The sequence below is a fragment of the Bacillus rossius genome, chromosome 2, assembly GCF_032445375.1.
Source record: "Bacillus rossius redtenbacheri isolate Brsri chromosome 2, Brsri_v3, whole genome shotgun sequence".
In the NCBI taxonomy this organism is placed as follows: domain Eukaryota; kingdom Metazoa; phylum Arthropoda; class Insecta; order Phasmatodea; family Bacillidae; genus Bacillus; species Bacillus rossius.
Genome location: NC_086331.1, coordinates 125363877 through 125386367, shown reverse-complemented (window position 1 = coordinate 125386367; position 22491 = coordinate 125363877). Strand labels below are relative to the sequence as shown.

The 22491-nt window shown below is 35.7% G+C and overlaps 1 protein-coding gene across 6 annotated transcripts in view; it reads left to right on the top strand.

Moving 5' to 3' along the window:
* Window positions 1–2205: 2205 nt before the first annotated feature.
* The window catches only part of LOC134529777 (GTPase-activating protein CdGAPr), a 99165-nt gene continuing 78879 nt past the window's right edge, over window positions 2206–22491 (top strand). For 3 of the 6 annotated variants that reach the window (XM_063364208.1, XM_063364211.1, XM_063364213.1), the window contains exons 1-2: window positions 2206–2394; window positions 11231–11339. The gene's annotated coding sequence lies outside the window, so the exon portion shown is untranslated. The remainder of the gene's footprint in view (window positions 2395–11230; window positions 11340–22491) is intronic. The other 3 variants (XM_063364214.1, XM_063364210.1, XM_063364212.1) reach the window with 3 other exon arrangements.

The following is a 22491-nucleotide window of genomic DNA, read 5'->3' as shown; positions in this document are numbered from 1 at the left end:
ATTTAGTGTAATTTTTGTAGGGAAATTCAATGTGCATCGTGTAACTGTAACTGCAAGTGTAACTGTTCGATTAAATTAAACGTCCACTCTGCACACTCCGTGCGCGACGTGTATACGACAGTGCAAAACCAAATCCGTGTATGTTATTGTGTGAACTTCCCTAACCTAGTCAGGAATCAGCGTGTTAAGCTGTGCAGGGCCCGTAACATGTCAATAGCCAGGGACCCCTCCAACCACGACCACCGCCGACGGTCCTAGCGGGCCACGCAGGGGCATTCGCACCCAACAACCCAACTCTTGGTTAGCCACTGAGCTAGCCTGGGGCCCTCCTGGATACACTTTTATTAAAAAACCAGCCTTCCCGCTAGGAACCACGCAGGATCTCGAACACGAGAGCCCGGACGACGGCAGTGTAAACATTTAACAATGTTTTAAAGAGTTAAAATAATTTTAAATTAATTTTAGTTAATCAAAATTTAAAGAATGCGTGGTGAAATTGGCCATCAGAGAGTTCAGTAAATTTAGTAATATCTTTAGATAGTACGAATATTTTATTACATTATTGACGATCGATAATAAGGAAACATTTAAGAAAGTTTAATGGACTCTTAAAATCGTTTAAATTATTTTAGGCGATTTATGTGCAGCTTTTAATTCTTCTGTAACTTTGACGTCGTCCGGCCGACGACCACCCCAGAACCCGACCTGCACCCGCCAGTATACGCTCCCGCTAACGGAACACACCCCTGGCCATGGCCCACCTGAGTCAGGCGAGCCGAACAGCGATTAAAGGCAAACCCGCGAAAACCTGAGTAGACAAGAGAAGAACCGTACCCATTCCTCCTGGAACATTAAATTAGGATTTTAGCGACAATAAAGTCTCTTCCAGACACACCCATTTAGAGTCTAGCGTAATGAGGTCAAACCTGGCGCAAGAGAGGCCGAGCCTCCCTCGGACGCCATGCCAGTTAGGCAGTTCAGCACAGCTCACGGACCGGGGCGGACCTACGTCCCACGGAGGGGCAACAACCTTTGTCTTCATCGAAAGTAACGTCCGGTAAATATAGTCACTAATTAACAGAACCCCTTTTTTTACTTAACCTCTCCGTGAGTACCCGGTCCCCCTTTTCGGTCCAGGACCTAATCCGACCGCATCAGTTTAAAGACACCCCGCACCACACTTGGCCAGCGGGGTTGATCTTCAGTATACGGCACGGGCCGCCTCCCGCAACTCACAGAACTTTACTTAAGGTCACGCGCACGGCGCTGACCACAAACCCGTAAGGGAGCTTGGACAAACTTAATTGCGGTGCGTGTTTCACCACAGTGGGCACAACACCCGCGCAGAGACATTCGTATACGGGATTGGCCGTCTCCAACCGCCCACCCTTTAACTCAGTGTATTTTTGTGTCCCGTATTTTGTATTACTAACTTACGTTACCCGAGTAACGAGTGCCACGTAACTTGTGCGCGCCCCTTAATTCAGTGTATTTTTGTGTCCTGTATTTTGTATTACTAACTTACGTTACCCGAGTAACGAGTGCTACGTAACTTGTGCGCGCCCCCTTAATTCAGTGTATTTTTGTGTCCCGTATTTTGTATTACTAACTTACGTTACCCGAGTAACGAGTGCCACGTAACTTGTGCGCACCCCCTTAATTCAGTGTACTTTTGTGTCCCGCCTTTGTGTTACGAAATTACGTTACCCGCGTAACCAGTGAGACGTATGAGACGTAACAGCGTCCGAGGCCCACGTAACGGGGAACACAAACAATACGGCGCCACGGAATAACGAGTAAACCCCCCCCCCCCCCCGGGGACCTCTGTAGAGTGTTGTATTGTGTACGACTCGCTCCTATGAATAAAAGGTACGACACCACCACCTCAACTCCACGTCTCTTATTTAAACATCATCTCACGCAACACCGCCGCCGGCCCTAGTGGGCCACGCAGGGGCACATACATCCACGACCCCAAACTCACGACTAGAGCCGAGCTAGTCTGGCGCCCACCCGGTCAATACATATCAAGAACCGCCTTTTCCCACTAGGAGCCACACCGGGACTCGAGCCCGAGACCCCGGACGACGGCAAGTTTATGCTAGCGAAAGTAAAGTTGATTGTGTATATTTTGCTGGTGTTTTAAAAGAGTGGCCTCTAGCGTCACATTTGTTCTCAAGCGAATGGCGTGCCATTAGTAGGTTCATATTTTTGTATAGTTGTCTTTGATGTGTATGTAAAAAAATACTGTAAATAGAAATTGTTTCAATTGTGGTTTTAACGAATTTATTTTGCGTGTTGAACTTGGTGATATTAGCGCATTTATGCACCTACTCGATTCAGCCAAAAAACGAAAACGGAAAAAAAAAAAGGAATACAACATGGCCATATGGCGTACGTAACTGAACTGATGTTTAATTAGTTTTTTTACATTGCCTGATTTATCTTGATAGTGTTATAAGGGGGTTTACGATTGAAAATTAAGTATTATTAATTAATAATCATTCGTGTACTTACCACACACATGACTGTGTACACTAGTCGAATGGTTTATGATTGTCGTGTAGGAATTTTTGACAGGTCGTGTGCAAACCATATTATGACTTAAGATTTAACAGAGATGGTTATATTTTATCTTTTACCTTCAGAATTAAGGGAAGCGCTGATCAAAGCACAGTAGAATGTGTTGTTGGTGCGAAATGTTTCGGTTAGAAAGCAGGTTATGATGTACGAAAGGGGTAGGAAATACGGCATTAACTTACTAGTATAATGTTTATAAATTATAAAATACTTAAAAAAAATACTACACGAAAATTAAAAAAAATTCTAATTGTAATATTATTTTGTTTTAAGATTTCGGACATTGATTATTCGGGTGTGTTTCTGGTTAAATTTGGCGGTAATACTGGGACAGAGCGGCTTTTTTGAACAAAGAAATAAAATCGGAAAACATGGTTTTCACTCACTACACACTTAAATGAATGTACCCTGAAGGTATGGTTTCTTAATTCCTAATAGTTTGTGAAAAATAATATTTTATAGCCTACTTTACTATACCAGCATCGGACGTTGCGGATTCGTGGAACGAAAAGTAAATAAAAACGGAAAATATGCTTTTCAAGTACTAGAGATGTATCCAAATTTACCCTGAAAACATGTTTTCTTAATTCCTATTGGTTCGTGAAAAAATAACAATTTAGGTAACACTTACATTACAATACCTCTGTTTTCACACTGCTGCTGTCATTCATTGTTTACCTGCAATTGTGTATCTGTTTGTTTATCACAATTGTAGCCAACTATGGAGAATTAAAACTACGCTAATTCATTTGTTTTATATATTTAAGTTTATCCCTGGTATCCTGATGGCATGATCCTGTTGGCTTGATCCTGTGGTAGGCCTACATGATGCTTTTTTGTGTTAGTTCTGTACGTCAAAAGATTCTGGTGGCATGATTCTGTTGGAAGATTCTGTACATAAAGAAATACTGACACATAATGAATTATAATCGTAAGTCAAATAAAAAAGATTTTTTCAACCTACAATCATAATTCTTAATTATTTCGCAATTTCTTTCAAGTGCAGATTTTTCCGATGTACTGAATTAAAACAGCAAGCATCATGTACCACAGGATCAAGCCATCAGGATCATGCTATCAGGATCTTTTGAGGTACTGAACTAAAACAACAAGCATCATGTGCTACAGGATCAAGCCATCAGGATCATGCTATCAGGATCTTTTGACTACTGAATTAAAACGGCAAGCATATGTACCACAGGATCGAGCCAACTGGATCATGCCATCAGGATCAAGCGTTCAGGATGCAGGGATAAACTGGGATACATGAAACACCAGGGTACCTAAATATGTAGTTGGGCGGTATTTGCGAAAAAAAATGTTAAAAATCCGAAAATACTTTTATTCTATGCTCTTTAACTTCCTCTTTTCATTAAAAGTGGCGGGGGTAAGAAATTCCAAATACTTAAGAAGATATCGAATTTTTAAATTTCATCATATGTATTTAAGCAGTATTTGCGAAAAAAATTTTAAAAATCCGAAAATACCATTAGTAGATGCTCTTCAACTTCCTCTTTTCATTAAAAGCGGCGGAGATAAGAAATTTCAAATACTTTAGGAGATATCGAATTTTTAAATTTCATCACAATTATATCTGCATTCATGTGGCATTCCGCATTGTTTCTTGTTTACGAGTATCTATTTTTTTATTGGATAATGATGTCACGTGATTGATCGTGATAGGCCAGAATTCAAATGAACCAATACGTGATTATTTAGTTCATTTATTGTTTTAAAACAGTGTTTAATTACCGCCTCCAACTTAGGCGAGTTTTTAACGTTTCTAATTTTAAAGTCTTATTTTTTATTGTTGCTAAAGTAATAAGTAACAAAAAATTTTTACGTGAGTTGTTACTTCTCATCCTTTGTCCCGGTTTGTTAGGTCAGGTCAGTTACATTATAAATACTTTAAAACTAAAGAACCATTGAAATAATTTCATATTATTTTTAATGTACGCTTAGTTTCAAAGTATTTATAATGTAACTGACCTGACCTAATTGACCATTTTCATTAATTAGGCATTCACAAACACACGGCAAAATAAAAAAATGGAGGTCGTCGAATGATAAACACAGGTCTTGTATGCAAAATAAGAACGGCGATATCTCCTAAAGTATTTGGAATTTCTTATCTCCGCCGCTTTTAATGAAAAGAGGAAGTTGAAGAGCATCTAATAAAGGTATTTTCGGACTTTTAACATTTTTTTTGCAAATACCGCTCAACTACATATGATGAAATGTAAAAATTCAATATCTTCTAAAGTATTTGGAATTTTTTACCTCCGCCGCTTTTAATGAAAAGAGGAAGTTGAAGAGCGTCTAATAAAGGTATTTTCGGATTTTTAACATTTTTTTTCGCAAATACCGCTCAACTACATATTTACCAACACCAGCCATATCAAACACAGAATATACAATTGCTGTATTTAAAGATCAAAGAATTTCTGGGAATGACTGCAAAATTCAGTGTGTCAGCCAATTCAGTGCACAGCACGTATTCTTCAAAGAAAATGACGACGTTAACAATTCTATTAACATTTTTGTCTCCCATTAGACTCGTCCTTTACAACGTGACTCAAATAGTATGCACTTTAACCCTTATCCGGAGACGTGGGGTCTCCGTGACCCCAGCAAAACTTTAACTCACTGCCATCTATGTGCAGTTCAAGGCACCTGCTTGTGGTGCCATCTACCTTTCGCTTTTATATAACATAGTCTCTTCCTGCAGTGCCAGATCTGTTAAGCTGTCTGGCACTAGATTTCAGGTCGCAAAAGATAAATTGGGGTCGTAGTGGCACCAAGTCACCAGTTATGTTTCTATCTCAGAAGTGATAAAATAGCTTCTAAACGAACATGTGTACGTGTGGGCGATTCAGATTATGACGAAACTATTTCTAAGTGGTTGAAAGATATTTTTAGTGACTTAAGTGATCAAAGTGTATTTGGAAAAGCAATGTGTGATGATTGCAGAGCAAACATGTGTAAATACTGTACTACAGAGTGACTTTTCGTACAAATTTAATTTTTTCAAACAATGTTTGACTTATATACTTTATGTAAAAATGCCATTTTCAAAATATATAAGTATGCATGTGCTTTCTAGTTAGCTAGATTATATATTTTGTTGTGGTTTAAGCATTGGTTATGCAAGGAAAATATTTGGGGGGGGAAAAAGTAATTTCTTTTTTTGGGAAAATTTATCTGTTGTAGATTTTATGAATTATGAAAAAGTCTTATTATTCGTAGAAGTTTTCTAGATTTTGTTTTGTCACAATATCTTTATTGAATAGCAAATAAAACTTTTAGGCTACCATTTGCTTATTTTTTTTAAAAAAGCAATTATTACAAATAGGCAGTTTTAGATTTATTTGAGCAAGCACCAATGGAAAAAATTGTATTTTATAATTGGTAAATAGTTATTTACTAATTTATTTTTTAAATTTAATTAATAAGTATAAAAAATGCATTAAATAATTTTACATGTAACAAAAATAATTTCTAATCAGTTAATTTCTACAAAACATTTTGGGGTCTGAGGGGCACCACGTCACCAGATATGTCAAATATTTTCACGTCTCCGGCTAAGGGTTAAATACAGTGTATAAAAACAAACATTTCATAATACAACTACTTATTCTAATAAAACATGAAACATGAAATATAAACATTAAAAATTCCTTACAATTGCAATAGTCATTATTCAAACAATTTTCATTATTACAACAATACATTGACTAAGTTGTCTAAACAAAAAATTTAAAAAACTCACATGAGTAAACAATGAATGTCGGCAATTGCGTGAATATATATGTATATATGTATTGTAATGTAAGCTGTAGATTTTTCACAAACCACTAGGAATTAAGACACCTTCCTTTCAGGGTTAATTCAGGAACATCATTCTCAAGTTGTATATGGAAAACATACATTCCTATTTTTTGCAGGTAAACAATCAATGGTAATGGCAACGTAAAAGCACAGGTATTGTAATGTAAGATATAAAAATTTAATTTTTTCATAAACTAGTAGGAATTACGAAACCATCCCTTTGAAGTAAATTTAGGGACATGTGTAATGTTTAAAAACTATGTCTTCCGATTTTTTTGTCACGGTATAAGAAGTCACTTTGTCGAGTATTACCATTTTTGCTATATTATGAGAATATTAATATGTATTTACAATTCATGGATATATTTTCTTACTGTAATGCCATTTTATGGTGGTTTGGGATGGATGATATTAGCATTACATGAACTAGTATTTATATATTAAATATCCTTGATTCTGTATTGTGTACGGATTCTAGATTGTCAGCTGAAATGTTGCAATTTTTAGTTTTAATCATAGCCATATGTCTGGTTTTTCAGTTAGGTAAATAACCATTTTCACCATGGATAAAAAAGTTACATTAAAAAAATTATTAATCGATAATTACGAACAAAAATCTATTTTAAAATGCAGACGATACCTACGAATACCAAAATTTAACATAAATAAGATGGCTGCTTTCTTGCCCTTTTTATTGGCTGGAATTAACGACCACTAGTTCAATCATAAACTGGATATTACTTAACCATGTACTCATCGGTGTACAGGTTAAGTTATAGTTCTTAAGTTTTCAGTCTTAAACCCACTAATACTGTTATATATTCTGTTAGCGTGAAGTGGTAATAACTTTAAACCTGATAACTATAATCTCCCATGGTGTACAGTTCAGTAACCTCATTTGGTTTATCATTTACAAAGAGACTTTAACTTAACTTAACGCAGTACTCTAGCCGTAGATATCACACAGAAATTAGGGTCTTGTGGTTCCAGCCCCAAGTCACCTTAAAAAATCATGAAAAATGCTGAAAATGTTCATTTGATTGGCACATTTCAAGGTAATTTTACTTAGGTTTCCAAAACTTATTTAACATATTTTTATATATTATAAGTAAGCCTACAAAGTTTTCTTTTTATCAGCAAAGACAAGAAACTTCTATATTTTGGATAAGGCCAGCGATGAACGTTTATCAAAACCTCTAAGAGGGCCTGTTTCTGCATGCAGTACCGAAGATAAATTGTGGCACAAAAAAAAATTGAGCTGTTTATTGATAGGATTTTATTTGTTTAAAGAATTCTATTTTTTTAAAAATGGTTAAGCAACTTTTGACTTAAAAATTTGGCAATTTCACATGGAATTGCTCTGATTTTGAGGTTCCGATCATTATTGAGGCAAGCTGTTTGCAAGCACAGTATGGACTTGCCCATGACGGTTTCTAAGTTTCTATGTTACTGCGCAAATGAATGTTAAAATGGTTAATTGGGAAATTAACTTTCTTTATACTTGGAGTTAAGTTTGTCGTTGGTGGTTGGGAAAGTAACTGTTAACCAGTATAGCAGAATCATTAAGTTGCCGAACACGTTTATGGAAATGGAAGCGTATGTTTGAATTACTATTTAATGCTCTCCATTTCGCAATAATTTTTTTTAAATTCCTTTTTCTAGTGATTCATTGCCTTGGATGAAATAAATAAATGCTTCTCCAAGAAAACTGTGTAAATGTTTAAGCCCCTACTAGTACTGTAAAGGTAAAATAAACAAAGAAGATTTGATTTATTCTACTGTTATCATGAAATTTTTTTTGTTGGTTTCACGTATCATCACCGTTAAAATGTAAGGCATAAAACCTGATTGAACATAACCTAACAACTTTATGCATAGCGTTCGTGTTATGAGAAAGGGTGTGTTCAAATTGGCTTTTTAGATAATACAGTTTGAAGCATTTCCTAGATAGGCCTCATAAACTATCAAATCATAAAATTACAAATTAAGGAATATTTATTCTTAGTTCTATTGTGTAGCTTAGAAAATAAAGCTGATAGGCCTAACAGGTGCTACGTCATGCTGACAACTCTCATGTATGCCTAAAAGGGAAATATGGCAATTACTTGGTACATTTCATTCAGTATATTTTTAGTGAATTAAATGTGTTTTAAATTATCCATGTTATTTTTGTACGTAGTATTACAAATTATTAACTCATCACTACTACTATCTTATTGCCTTGTCCTAGTTTTGATTTTGAGAGATGCATTAAGCTGTAACTTATCACCACCAATAACAGTTTGGCTTAGTATTTTTACCATGAAATATCAGGAAAAAGGTCCAGAAAAAGTCACTAAGTTTTATTTCCATAATGGAATAGACTCCCTTTCTAATCAAAGTGTTTAAATCTATTGCACTTGCTTCTTGGAGCAAAAGTATAGCTAGTACAGTGGTGACATCTGTCTTCCTGCAGCTTTTCACTTCTTTTGTGGAATCATTTATTTAAGAAATGAACTTTGGAAAGTAGGGATGTGCAGTTTTGTAGAACAATAGAATTAATCTTACACCTGTTTATTTCCTCCTAAAATTCCTTTTTTTAATTCCTTTCTCTTCTGTAGCTATATTATGTTGCAGACAGTTCAAAGAATAGTAATTGAAATAATTTCTCATCAATATTTACTTGTTTTTGTTGTATGTAACCTCACAGTTTCCTTCTTCCTTTCATAGCCCTGTCCAACTAACAATTTTTTCAGTATCCAGTCAATCTAAAAAAGGATTGTTACAGAACTGTAAATAAATAACATGGTAAGCCTACTTTTAAAAATAAGAGCTTTTTAAAACCTAGCAGTCATGGAATAACCTAGCAATTCCATGTACAACATAGTTATTCTGTAAAAACTACACAGCCAATTTTAATGTACTATAACTTACACAAAAAACACAAAATCTCACATAGTTTGGACTCAATATGAATTTTCCCTAGCATGGCTGATGCACACATTAACATTAGCCAGGAAAAATATGCAGTTCGCTATGAAATAGAAGAAATATTCAAGTAATGCGCACTATTACACAAATTCAGAGTCACACTATGTACCATTAATAAATTCTGCATTCAAAGATAAAAAACCAGAAACCTGATACCTATTTTTAGAGCCACAACATTTTTTGTAGCTACCAAACTCAATGTGTTAGCAACATCTTCAAATAAATTAAATATAAATACATAGTAAATAATTTTTTGCAAAATAAAAACAATTAGACCTACACTAAGTTAGGTAACCAATAATAGTTAAATGATTATCATATGAATTCCAAGATTTATTAAATTGTACGAATTTGCTTTCGGAAATTTGTTTCTTGAAATTTTGCTAATGGGCATCGACTTTTGTGGCAAGAGGTGTAACACAATTAAACTTCCTTCTATCCTAAACTCCCAACCCCTTTTTTCTTTACATCTCTTCAAGTTGATTCCACTCTCTCCCAGACCTCATGAAGAAAGAGTGCTTCTCTCTTTCTGTTGTCCTCCAAACTTTTGAAACTTCCACCCATGGTGTCTACACAAGTGCCATTGCCATTGTGCATGCACTGAAATAAAAATTCACGTAAAAGAAAACAGCGCTACTTAGATTGTATGACCGTGCTACTTCAAAAAATGCCATAATTTATTGCATCGTTACTTCAAAACTGCTCTAATCAAACAGTGTTTCTTCGAGGGGCGGGTGTACTACATAATGATTTACAAAAGAAACATATGTTTGATTTCTATTGCCCTACTAGATAGAGTTAATGATTTTTAAACTTGGCTTGACTTCATGATCATTTTGAAAAATATTTTTGTTTGTGAAATATAGCTTCACTTGAAAGTATAAAATAATTTCCCTATATAGGATATATTTTTTTAGACAGTATTATTATAATTATGTTATTAATTTATTTAGATGTTATGAAAGCAATTTCAGTTATTTGATATCACTAGAAAGCCAAGAATCTCTCCCTATATAAAATACATTATATATATATATATATATATATATATATATATATATATATATATAAATGTAAATGTAAATCTAATAACAGAGACCATACACTTTTTTTTAAGGCAAGATTTTTTTACATATGCTTCAAGGAACACCCAGACGTTGACAGATGAATAGTGTGACATAATAAACAAACCAAACACAGATTCGTGTTGCACCAGACTAGTTAATCATGTATCAATAATTATATAGTAATTTTAAAAGATTATTCAGCTCTCAGTCCAAATTCTTGATGAAACACCTGTTAAAAGGTTATAACTATTTTGAACAGAGTGTATTTGTAAGTTTATTTTCCATTCAGAAAAATATAAAAGAATTACTTTTACAGTAAATTTGTTTGTATTATGTTGTTTCTTATTCACAGTTTTCTGTGTGGTTTTATTGGGCTCACATTTATAAGCGGTTATGTAAATACCAGCCAGTGGAGGAGTACCTTGAAGCCCGCCTAATTAAAATTTGCTCGCTAATGTTCACGCCTCTAACTTTGCAGGGTTTTGTTTCCAGAAATATGTCCCCCAACAAAAGTAGTTGGTTTTGGCATTTCGAGCCACCCATTATATTTATGCCATGCAATTTGGAAACATTCTCTTTACACCATCATTTAAACTGATATATATATATATATATATATATATATATATATATATATATATATATATATATATATATATATATATATATAATTTGTTATGTATACTTTCTGATGTAATGTTTAATAGTTGATTTACCATTAGTAGAAAACAATATTTAATATAAGAGGTATGCATTTATTATATATAAATCATTTGCATTTTCAGGGTACGTTGGTCAAGGGGATATATGACCTGTGGAGATGGAATAATTGATGAGGAGTTTCAAGTAATAGGTATTGCTGTTGTGTATCATGCTGTTGGTTAAAATGTTGTGGTAAGCATGTTATTAATATATAACTTACATAATAGAAGTATAGTGTTTAGAAGATTTTTCAGAAATTTATGAATGGGAATTTATAGATAGGAAATAGCAACAATCAAAATTATGCTTGAAAATTAGTTATGTTCTTAGTTACTAAAAGGTTTTATTAGAAAGGTACATACTTTAATTTTACTTATCCAAGTTCCTATAAATTGTTGAAGGTAGGGTAGTATGCTGTTAAATATTTAAATAGTCATCGGTACCAAGATGCTAATACTTTTTTTTTTAACATTTTATGCTTAATGCCTTATGTGTTTAGTATTCATCTTTTATAGTTTTTGTGCGTTTTTGTAAATAGTATGCAATCAATGCTGATTTTTTCAAACATGAAGAAACTTTGAATTTTTATCTAATTTTGTTACTGTCTTATAGCCATAATATCTCCAGCTAAGCAGGAAAGTTTGATTGATGGTGATATTGGAATGCTTATGGCGTGGGAAGTAGATACTGTAATGCCAGAAGCACAACCCACACAGTATATCTTGACCAGCAGACCATTATTTTGATTGAGACTATTTTTATCATGTTGAGAACAATCTCTGTCCAAAAATGTTTTTAGGAAACCAGTGTAGAAAAGTATGCATGTAGACAAACCTCCACATGCTTTTAGATTAAAAAAAAATAAAATAACCTTGAGAGTTTTGACAAAAACATAGGGAATAAAAGAAAATTGGATGATGTTGTCATTTAAGGACATTACATATACTGTAGAAAAATAACATTTTTATCGGCATACAGGGGAAAATGGTGTCTATTCTCACTTCCTAGCAACCCATCCCCTGTCTCTCCATGACATGTGTTAAACAATAGTCACTTTCATATCACTGCCCCTTCTGTAACCCTTTTACATTCCAGGTTGGCCCGGCTAAGCAACCCAGAATAGTAACAAGACACTTTAATCACTGGCGTGTTTATGATGTTTACGTACAATTGTTTTTAAGTTTGGTTTTTGTCTTGTTGCCAACATAGAGGATGAATTATTCTTTCAACGGGGTAGTTTTTCTGTTAGAATTTTTAAATAAACAGTCTCTTGTTTTTTTTATTTTCTCAAAACAAAACTCCTATCACAACTTACATGTCCAGATGATTTTTCACATATACACTGTAGGCCTAGCTCGTCACTTGGTTACAAAAAAAAAACGAAGTCCCTTTGTAAGGTACAATATCCCGCGGATATGTCCCGTGAAGGTGACGACAGTCCCCCTGGGCCGATGCCGACGCCTGGGGTTGAATTTCTGAATAAACAAAAAGAACAAATAAAAAGAAAGGTTAAACTTCGACTTGGCCCCGATCAGCAGGCGTTACATTATCCCCTCACGACTTCACACGATAGTTCGACGACGTGACCGCACGCGACAACGAAGTTGTCTTCCCTTTCAAAGGCGTGGCAACTCTTTGTCAACTGCACAATCACGATACAGAACCAGGTGTATGACCGTATACACTGTTCTCTGAAAGCCTGGAAAGACACATCACACCACCTCAAGGTTAGTTCTGATTGGCTGGTGAGATAGTGTCCAGCGAAAGTTCTAGTCCATTGCTGCGCACGCCTCAAGGTTTGTTCTGATTGGCTGGTGAGGTAGTGTCCAGCGAAAGTTCTAGTCCATTGCTGCGCACGCCTCAAGGTTTGTTCTGATTGGCTGGTGAGGTAGTCTCCAGCGAAAGTTCTAGTCCATTGCTGCGCACGCCTGCGTGCTGGGTTTTCCCAACAACGCATGCAATTTTAGGCGTGAAAAATAACTTGCTGTATGTATTTGTAAAGGGTGAGGTATGGGATGGAGAGAAAGAATACCTGTGACTGAAGGAACGGCCATAGCAATGCCGATCAAGTGCGTGGATGTTGGTGTGTTCCGCTCCGAGATGGCCGAGCCGAACAAGCGAGCGTCACCCGCCTAGTCTGGGCGTACCTGTGTGGGAAGCCTAAGTCCCGAATTCAGAGTTGACCTTCGAAAGCGCATCCAACTCTCATTCATCTGGCAGACTCTCCACCTCTCATACTTCAAAAACGCCTTTCGAATGACTGCCAGCTGAAAGCTTGTTCCCATCCACTTTCAGTGAAGATCTGGCAACATGGCACAAAAATTTTCTTAGATCAAGTACTTGGAGTGTGTGTGAAAAGGCGCCCTATTTCATTTCGATTGTCTTTTGTTTGCTCTCCCGCTGAAAATAATATTTTGTTTGGATTGGACACGAGGTTAGGGTTACCAGACACTGATAATAAAAAAGGACGACATTCATCTCGCAAAAGGAGGACATTTCACTAAAAAGGAGGACAATATATATATTTTTTAAAAAAGCCATGAATTAATTACAATGGAGTACGATATTTTACAATGTTTTGGCATTTAATACAGTTTCAGTATAAAGAATCAAACAAACTACGCATATTAAAAACACGTGCTTCTGCATGTGCTGCTACCTGTCAAGTTGTCATAGAACTACTTACTAGTGGGATGACTCTGCGGACAGCGCGCGCTTTACTCAAAGTGTAACTGCAGGAATTATCTCACTTTATAAAAAAGCCGGAAATTTTGGAGCATTAAGGAAAATCCGGCCGGACGCAAAAAAATACATAAAAAGGAGGACATGTCCTCCTTTTGCCGGACGTCTGGTAACCCTACACGAGGTTGAGAAATTTTCTTAAGATTTATTTTTTTATTTTTTTTATTTATTCATTTCATTCCGTAGACCCCTTACAAACTGCTGGAGTTCTGGGATATGGAACATGTCAGTTTTATATACATTAAAAAATAACATATCTAAGATCAGCGCTTACACATAAACCCACAGCAATACATAAATACAGTAATCTATGTACAAAAGAATAACAAAAGTATGTATAGTATTTGATTACATATTTAGACACCATTTCACATATACATTTAGCTTGAGACTTTATTATATTTGACAGATTTATTAATTTTTTAATAGTGGATTTTCTTATTATATTATACAATACTAAATATCAAATGTGAGATAAAAGTTATTGTATTACAAGAAGTAGAATAAAATGTCAAACAGTTAGTATGTGAGAAATTCATCCACTGTATAGAATGTCTGAGATAAAAGAAATATTTTAAGGTTCTTCTGGAATTTTTTATTATTTTGTTTGCTTAGCTCTTTCAGACTCTCAGGTAACTTATTAAATAGTTTTATGCCTGAGAAAATTGCACCCTTCTGACTTAGCTTGAGTCTGTTAAGTGGCAAGTGGAGGTCATTTCTATTTCTGGTATTGTATGTGTGCACATCTGAGCTTTTTAAAAAGTAGTCAAAATTCTTTACTACAAATTTAATTGTAGAATATATATATTGTGAAGGAAAAGTAAGAATGTTAAGTTTTTTGAATAATGGTCTGCAAGAGTCCAGTTTTTTTGCTCCCGTCATAATTCTGATGACTCTCTTCTGTATAATGAAAATGTGCTTGCTATGGGAAGATTGTGCCCAGAAAATTATACCAAATGACATTATTGAATGAAAGTATGCATAGTATACTTGCTTAAGTGACTCTAGGTTCATATAATGAGCCAAAGTACGTAATGAAAAGCAGGCTGCATTTAGTTTAGGTATAATGTTGTGTATGTGTGTGTTCCCATTCAAACAACTATCTAAATGAAGACCTAAGAATTTGGTATTCATGCATCCCTTTATGACTGTAGCTCCGTAATTAACTTGCAAGTCATTATTCTGCACGTAGCTTGTGTTAAATTTAAGAAATGCTGTTTTTTCTAGATTTAATGTTAATTTGTTTGCTTCGAACCATATTTTTAAGTTGCGAAGCGTTTAATGTATATTGTTAGTTAGAGTCTGATGGTTAGCTTGAGTGAAAAGTATGCTGGTATCATCAGCAAAGAGAACTGCATTAGCTTTATCAGCTATATAACAAGGCAAGTCATTTATATACAAGATAAAAAGCAATGGACCAAGAATAGACCCTTGTGGGACACCACATTTGTTTACACCTACTTCCGAGAATATTTCACCGTTGTCTTGATCCGTTATGGCTACTTGTTGATATCGTTGAGTTAGATAGGATGTGAACCATTGTAATTCAGTGCCTTGAATACCATAATGATACAGTTTGTCTAGAAGTATCTTGTGGTCCACACAGTCGAAAGCTTTGGTTAAGTCGCAAAAAAGACCCACAGCCTTCTCTCTCTTATCTAGGGATTTTAGTACTATTGATGTTAATTTAAACGCTGCGTCATCAATGGATTTACCACTGCGAAATCCATACTGATCTTTAGTCAATAGGTTATTTGACTCAAGGTATTTAGACAGTCTTTTATGTACTAATTTCTCCATTATCTTAGCAAATGTTGATATAAGTGAAATGGGTCTGTAGTTTGACATTAAATTCGCATCATTCTTTTTATGGAGAGGTTTAACAATGGTAAATTTTAATCGTTCTGGAAAGATACCTGTTGAAAATGATTTATTAAATATGTTACTAAGAGGGGCACTAATCTTGTTGATACATTTCTTGAGTAGTACACTTGATATTTGATCATAGCCTGTAGAAGTTTTAGGAGCTAAAGAGTGTACAATTTCACAAATTTCTGTAGGTGTTGTGGGGGTAAATACAAAATTACACGTTTTTCTAGGCAGAGTTTGCTGCATAAGTTTTATGGGGTTATTTTTTGTCGACAGATTTTTGAATAGCATATCAACTATTTCTAAGAAGTAGGTGTTAAAAGCATTTGCTACATTTGTTGCTTCTACTAACGATTTCCCATTTACTATTACAGTAATAGGGTAGTTTGACTTAGGCTTGTTACTTTTACCAGTCATATGTTTAATTATATCCCAAGTAGTTTTAGCCTTGTTTTTTGATTTTGATACTAAATTTTGAAGGTGGAACTGCTTAGCTTTATCAATGACTCTGCTTAGTATTTTGCTATAATTCTTATAGTAAGATTTGAGTACAGCGTCATTTGACGTCCTGCAAAGCAAATACAGCTCTCTTTTCCTTTTACACGACGTTTTTATGCCTTTGGTTAACCACAGATTTTGATATCCCTCCCTCACCTGAACTAATTTTGGAGGGAAATTTGCTTCAAAAAGCCTTAAGAAGGTTGAGTGAAATAAATTAAACTGTAAATTTGTATCATTATCAGTGGATGTCTTAATCCAGTTTTCCTTTTTTAAATCAGCTATAAAATGTATTACTGATATGTTATCTATTGCCCTTATTTTTTTAAGTTTGTTTTGTTTATTCCTTTTTTCCATTGTAAGTTCAATATTGTGCAGCTGTATAACCTGAGCATCATGATCAGATAACGCATTTATCAGTGGAATAACAATATATTTATCCAAATTTTGTTTTTCAATAAATATATTGTCAATTATAGTAGCAGAAGTTGATTGTATTCTGGTGGCAAACTGAACAGTGGGAGTAAGATTAAAGGATCCTAATAAGGAGTTTAAACGTTGTTTATAATGACTGTCTTCTAAATAGTTTATATTAAAATCCCCACAAATAATAGTTTCAATATTTGTCCTGATCTTTTTTAATAACAGCAGTTCTAATTGCTTTAAAAATATCTCAAATATTCCTGTTGGGGATCTGTAAACAGAAATTATCAGAACTCTCTTGGAAAGTAATTTCACTAAGGCTACAGTACATTCAAAATCTTTTTCAGCACAATATTTATCAACATTAACAGTTTCGGTTTTGATGTTGTCTTGTATAAAGATACATACTCCGCCTCCCGAGAATTTATTCCTACAATAGTGTGACACCAGTTTAAATCCTGGAATTCTAATTTGTAGAACTTGAATAGACTTTAGATGGTGTTCAGATAGACATACTATATTAACCTTAGTCTTATTTTCTACCTCAAACATGTCTAAGGCTTCAATAAACAAGTCAACTTTATTTACAATACTTCAAATGTTTTGATGGAAAATAGTGAGATGACTTTCAGGGGTCAGTCTGTTGTAGATCTGGCATTGACTGGTTTCATTTGTACATATTCCCGGCCTAAAAAATGTTTACTATTTTCATTTGACTTCTTTCTTATCACCCACTTATTGAGTAAGGTAGCCCTACAGGTTATTTTTTCTTTATCTAACACATCGTTGTTATTCTCCCTTATTACCCATCTATCTAAAAAGGTACACTGTTTGACATGTACTTTATTTTGTATACTGCACAACTGATTGTAGATCAATGATGCAATGTGTTGTTTTCCTCTGTTGTTTAGATGCTGACCATGCCTAGTATGAAGTGCTCTATCTAATTTACTTATATCAACATATTTTACATTGTTGAACTGCATGCATAAGTTTTGAATATTTGTATTTGTAACACTAATAGCAGCATTTACACAAGATGAGCTATCTAAATCATATCTAATGGGAAGACTCACTACAACTATAGTTTTGTTGCTCAAGGCTTTGAGTGACTCACTGAGGGTATGAACTGCTTCCATGCCTTGATTTTTGGCCACATCGTTCGAGCCACCAATTATCACCACATAGTCATAATTTTTTACAGATGCTGAATCTTCAAGAAAACCTTTCATTGCTTCTTTTAGAGGGGCCCCTGGTTTAGTTACACCAAATGCATTGATGTTATTACTGTAGTCAGATATCAGTTCAGATAAGCCTCTGGCATGACTGTCGCCGACAATTAATACACGATTCTGCTGTTCAGTCTTGTTTATTTTGTTGCATGTATTTTTGTTGACTTTGCCATCGTTTTTACTGCTGCTAATGGGGTGGATGCTATTCCTGTGGGTGTTTCTTGCTTTGTTGTAGGTAGTTTTTGAGGCTTGTCCCATTGCCGAAGAGATCGCCTGACAAGGTACTGAAATTTCTGAATCTTCAAACTTGCGGGTGTTTTGTTTTTCGCAGGAGATGTTCTTACTACGTGATATTTCCCTTCTTGGGGACGAGGTTATGGCATTCTCAAAATCCGTTTGATGACTAGGCTTGTTACCGTGTTTACCTGTAGCAACATCCGAGAGATGTGGAAAATCACGCGAATTTCTAAAGACTGAAAACCTATTCGAGAGTTGCATGATGTTGGGTGGAGAGCAGATGGGTGGTCTACACGTATTATGTTTCGTCGTGTTCACACACATGTTATCAGTCTTTTCAGGATATTTTAGTGCTGATTTTTGTGTAGAAAGTTCTTCTGTTAAAATTTTTACTATTTCTTTCAGTGATGCAATCTCCTCTGTTAAACTCTGAATTATTTGTTTGTACTCACAGTTCTCAAGCGATCCATGATTTGCATTACCATTATTCACTGTATCGCCATTTTCTTCTGCACATGTTGTGCAAAGCCATTTATCTTCCGGAATATTCTGTTCTTCCACTTCACAACACTTTCCAAAATGAAACCACGAATCACAATTTTCACAGAGGATGCCATTTCGCACAGCCTTGTAACATTTACCGCATTTTGCATTTTTTAAGACTTTATTTTTATTTGTAACACTGGAATACGACTTGCGAACAGACGCCATGACTTTCCTGTACGTTGCCTAAAATTATAGTGTTTTCTCCAGATGAAAAAGCGATTATTTTTGATCTCGTGAGAAAGCACAAAACCGTAATCGAAAACAAAACAAAAAAAACAGATGCAGTTTCTTACAGAGAAAAAAAATTGTGTTTCGAACTCTTGATCCCGACAAAAAACAAAAACTGGATTTTCATTTTTAAGATCATCAAAAAATTCAAAAACCTCGTCAATGTGATTTGGAAATTCTTCCAAATCTTCTGCCATCGCTACAAAACACGTGTCTGATGCACACTTTGCGGGCGAAACGATTTCTTTGAAAACGCATATTTAATTCCAAAACATATTTTACATATCTGCCATTTGACAAAAATCTTTTAAACAATTACAATCATACATGAACACGTTTTTATGTGGGAATTATATATTAAAACCATCAACTGCTCCGCCGATTTTCATCTGAACAGGCATTCGAATGAGCTTCAGACCACATTCACTTTCAAGTGGTTGGCTCTCCTTATCCAGCAGTCAACCAACCACTGAAAAACGTCTCTGCCGAGCAGCTTCAATGGAAAAGCCTTTCGGTGTGTGGATAACCGTCGAAAGAGCTCTCTGAATTCGGCCCTAAGATGACCATCAAGTTCTGTCCCTGCCCGAACACGCCCGAATATTTACCTTCGGCCAACCTCGGGATTTGTTTTATTTTTGCGCAGGAAAAATGAATTCAAATATTAAAAGTGTTCGGTTAGGTTAGCTACATTAAAACACTTAAAACACTATGGACGGTTAGTTAGGTTAGTATAGCTACATTTAAATAAACAGAGAAATATAAATATATATAAATGAACCCGAGGTTGGCCGAAGGTGAATATTCGGGCGTGTTCGGGCAGGGACAGAACTTGATGTACATCTTCTCTACCTAAGTACCTGTGTAGTGAGGGCTCGCTGGTGCTTCTAGCGCGGTGTCGCCTCTGAACTGGCGCGCAGTCTTCTTGTTGTCACAGGACAACTATTATACATATTTGAGCGGTAACCACACCATGAGATGGCGGGGAAATTAAAATAAAGTTCCTCGAGTGCTTTAAAGAATCTGCACCGAGCCTTTCACGTCTAGCACGCGTTTTAGCCGTTTTCACTCTTCTAAAAGTACAGTTTAAAAACAAAGTATGGAAACAGCACTACTCATCCGTCCTCCACATATTCTTTAATGCTTTTCGCAAACACACCCCACTCGGATATCTGGGGCAGTTTTCATATCGCGTGGTTTCTTCTGAAGTTCTGCACACCGCACGTGTGGCCAGGTAGGCGGGGCTCGAGCCAATCAGTGCGCACTAGCCGGCTGTCGACGTTCAGTGACTTGGACGAAACTCTTGTCCATGGCTTATGGCCAGTTGCGCCATTCTGCCCTTCTATCCGCGATCTCGTGATCTTAGGCCGAGAATGATCCATGGATCATTCGTCTAAACGTTGCGCCAACACATACTGGGACTATAAGATCTTTGTTCGCGTGAACCGAAAGTCATACATTTCCAATCTGCGAGAACAGGTGTCTGCAGCAGCGTCGAACAAATGTTAGGTGTTTTTTTTATTATTGGTGGGCTAGAATGATACGAAGTCTCTACAATCGATTGTGACAAGGCGAAAAAACTGTTGATGCGATTGCCAAACGATAGTACACGTAGTTGCTGCCTCATATTTTGAATTTTAATAACTGAAAACACATACTGATATTACAACTTAATACAAAACGAATCAGTCGGAAATATGAATAGGTTTTGGCTAAAAAAAATTGGTTGTCTGTAAAGTCGGTTTACGGACGATAGTTTAACGTGACGTCATAACAAAACATTGATGAAATTATTGCATACTTTTATGAATAAAATTGAATCATTTTTATTGAATTATCACTATTTTGTATGGATATAAAGAAGGAGTGAAATGAAATCTACAATTTAATTAATAAATTTACTTTTATTTACACTCATTAATTCAAATATGTTTATTACATTAACGAAGGGATTATTTTAACTATAACTTTTATACATGTTTGCTATTTACCTTCTTCCAATCTGTGTTATTCTGTTAAGGATAGGACGATGATAGGAAAAGTAGGAAACGAATGGGAGTGTTTCAAGGATGATGTGAAGGAAAATGGCTTACTCAACACCAAGATGCAGTCAAAAATAATATATTTGCGCCACAGACACTACAGCAATGCTAGGAGGAACGGGTTAGCGAAGAGCAATGTTACATTGAAATGCATGACAACAGATTTACGCCACGGACTCGGTCGCAATGCTAGGAGGTTCAGGTTAGCAAAGAGCAATATAAAAAGAGCGTAACGGGACACAGCGAAACGGGACAATGTGCGTAACGGGACACTTTTTCGTGCGTGCAGCCGGCGCTCATCGATTTATTAGACGTCACGTCAAAAAAAAAGCTTCTATTTAATATAGAAAGTAATCTTGACGAAATAAAATATTAAAACATTAAACTAATATAAAATGCATTACAAACATTAAAAGTATTGGTATTTCTCGCAAGAAGAGGTTTTAACACTAGAACAAGTATAAGTTTTGATACTTGTATTATATATGATCTGAACTTTTGTAAATAATACTCCAATATTTACGTCTGGTTAATCAACTTGCACGAAGTCCGTGAAAATGCCGACCACATGTGCTCGCGCAGTGTCGATCCGAGATAATTGTCCATGAACCGACTCGAGAGTCGGTTCACATCCAAGATCACAATGATCTTCTCTCGGCGCTGACAACACATGTTGCAACTGGTCATTACGTAGAGACCGGAATAATTCTTGAGTTGATTTCGCGATAGGCTAAAATACAAATAGTTATACCTCAATGCAGCCTCTGTTATTGGCTCACAACTCACCTAGATGACTCTGGGCCAATGAGAAACACCCAACCAAAGCTGTATCGAATCACAGGCTGCTACGTTGGGGCGTCTCACAAGACAGCACCCAATGAGTGGGTGACATTTGACCGAGTTTACGTAGAACTATGGAGTTCATCCTACAGGTCATTGAACCCGCGAATTTTTCCGGTCCCTAGTCATTATTCTTGTGTCGGGCGCCGTCCAAAAAGAAGGATGTTTTATTTAAATTTTGCAAAATTTTGGAAACTTAAAGAAACCTGAAGTGTTTGTTACAATGTACTAGGAGACAGACATGTGGCTACTTAATTAATACAAGAATTAGCGAATTAAAAGGAAGAATTGTGAGTAGACCCACTATTGTTACACTCCAGACTATTATTGGCCGATGACAAGGTTGCATTCTCTGGCTGGTTACACGTGATTACACTTCTCCTGGTTTATGACTGGCTAATGGGTCTTCAAATGCGCATCAGGAGCACTGTAGTCTAATCATCAGTGTCAAACAAAGAAATATGTGCTTCGAATATACTTTGCTACTCAATGACACAACCAGTGAGTAAATCAGTAGTACCCTTCCGTCACCTCAACGCCTACGGTTAGAATTTTTAGTGAGAACCCCCGAAGTAATCCTTCGCCTGCCATAACTCTCGTAATCATTACAAGCCCTCGTATAAATTGCGTTGACGGTGTTAATATCACGGGATCGGATTGCAAGAGTAAAATATTAATATACAAGATATA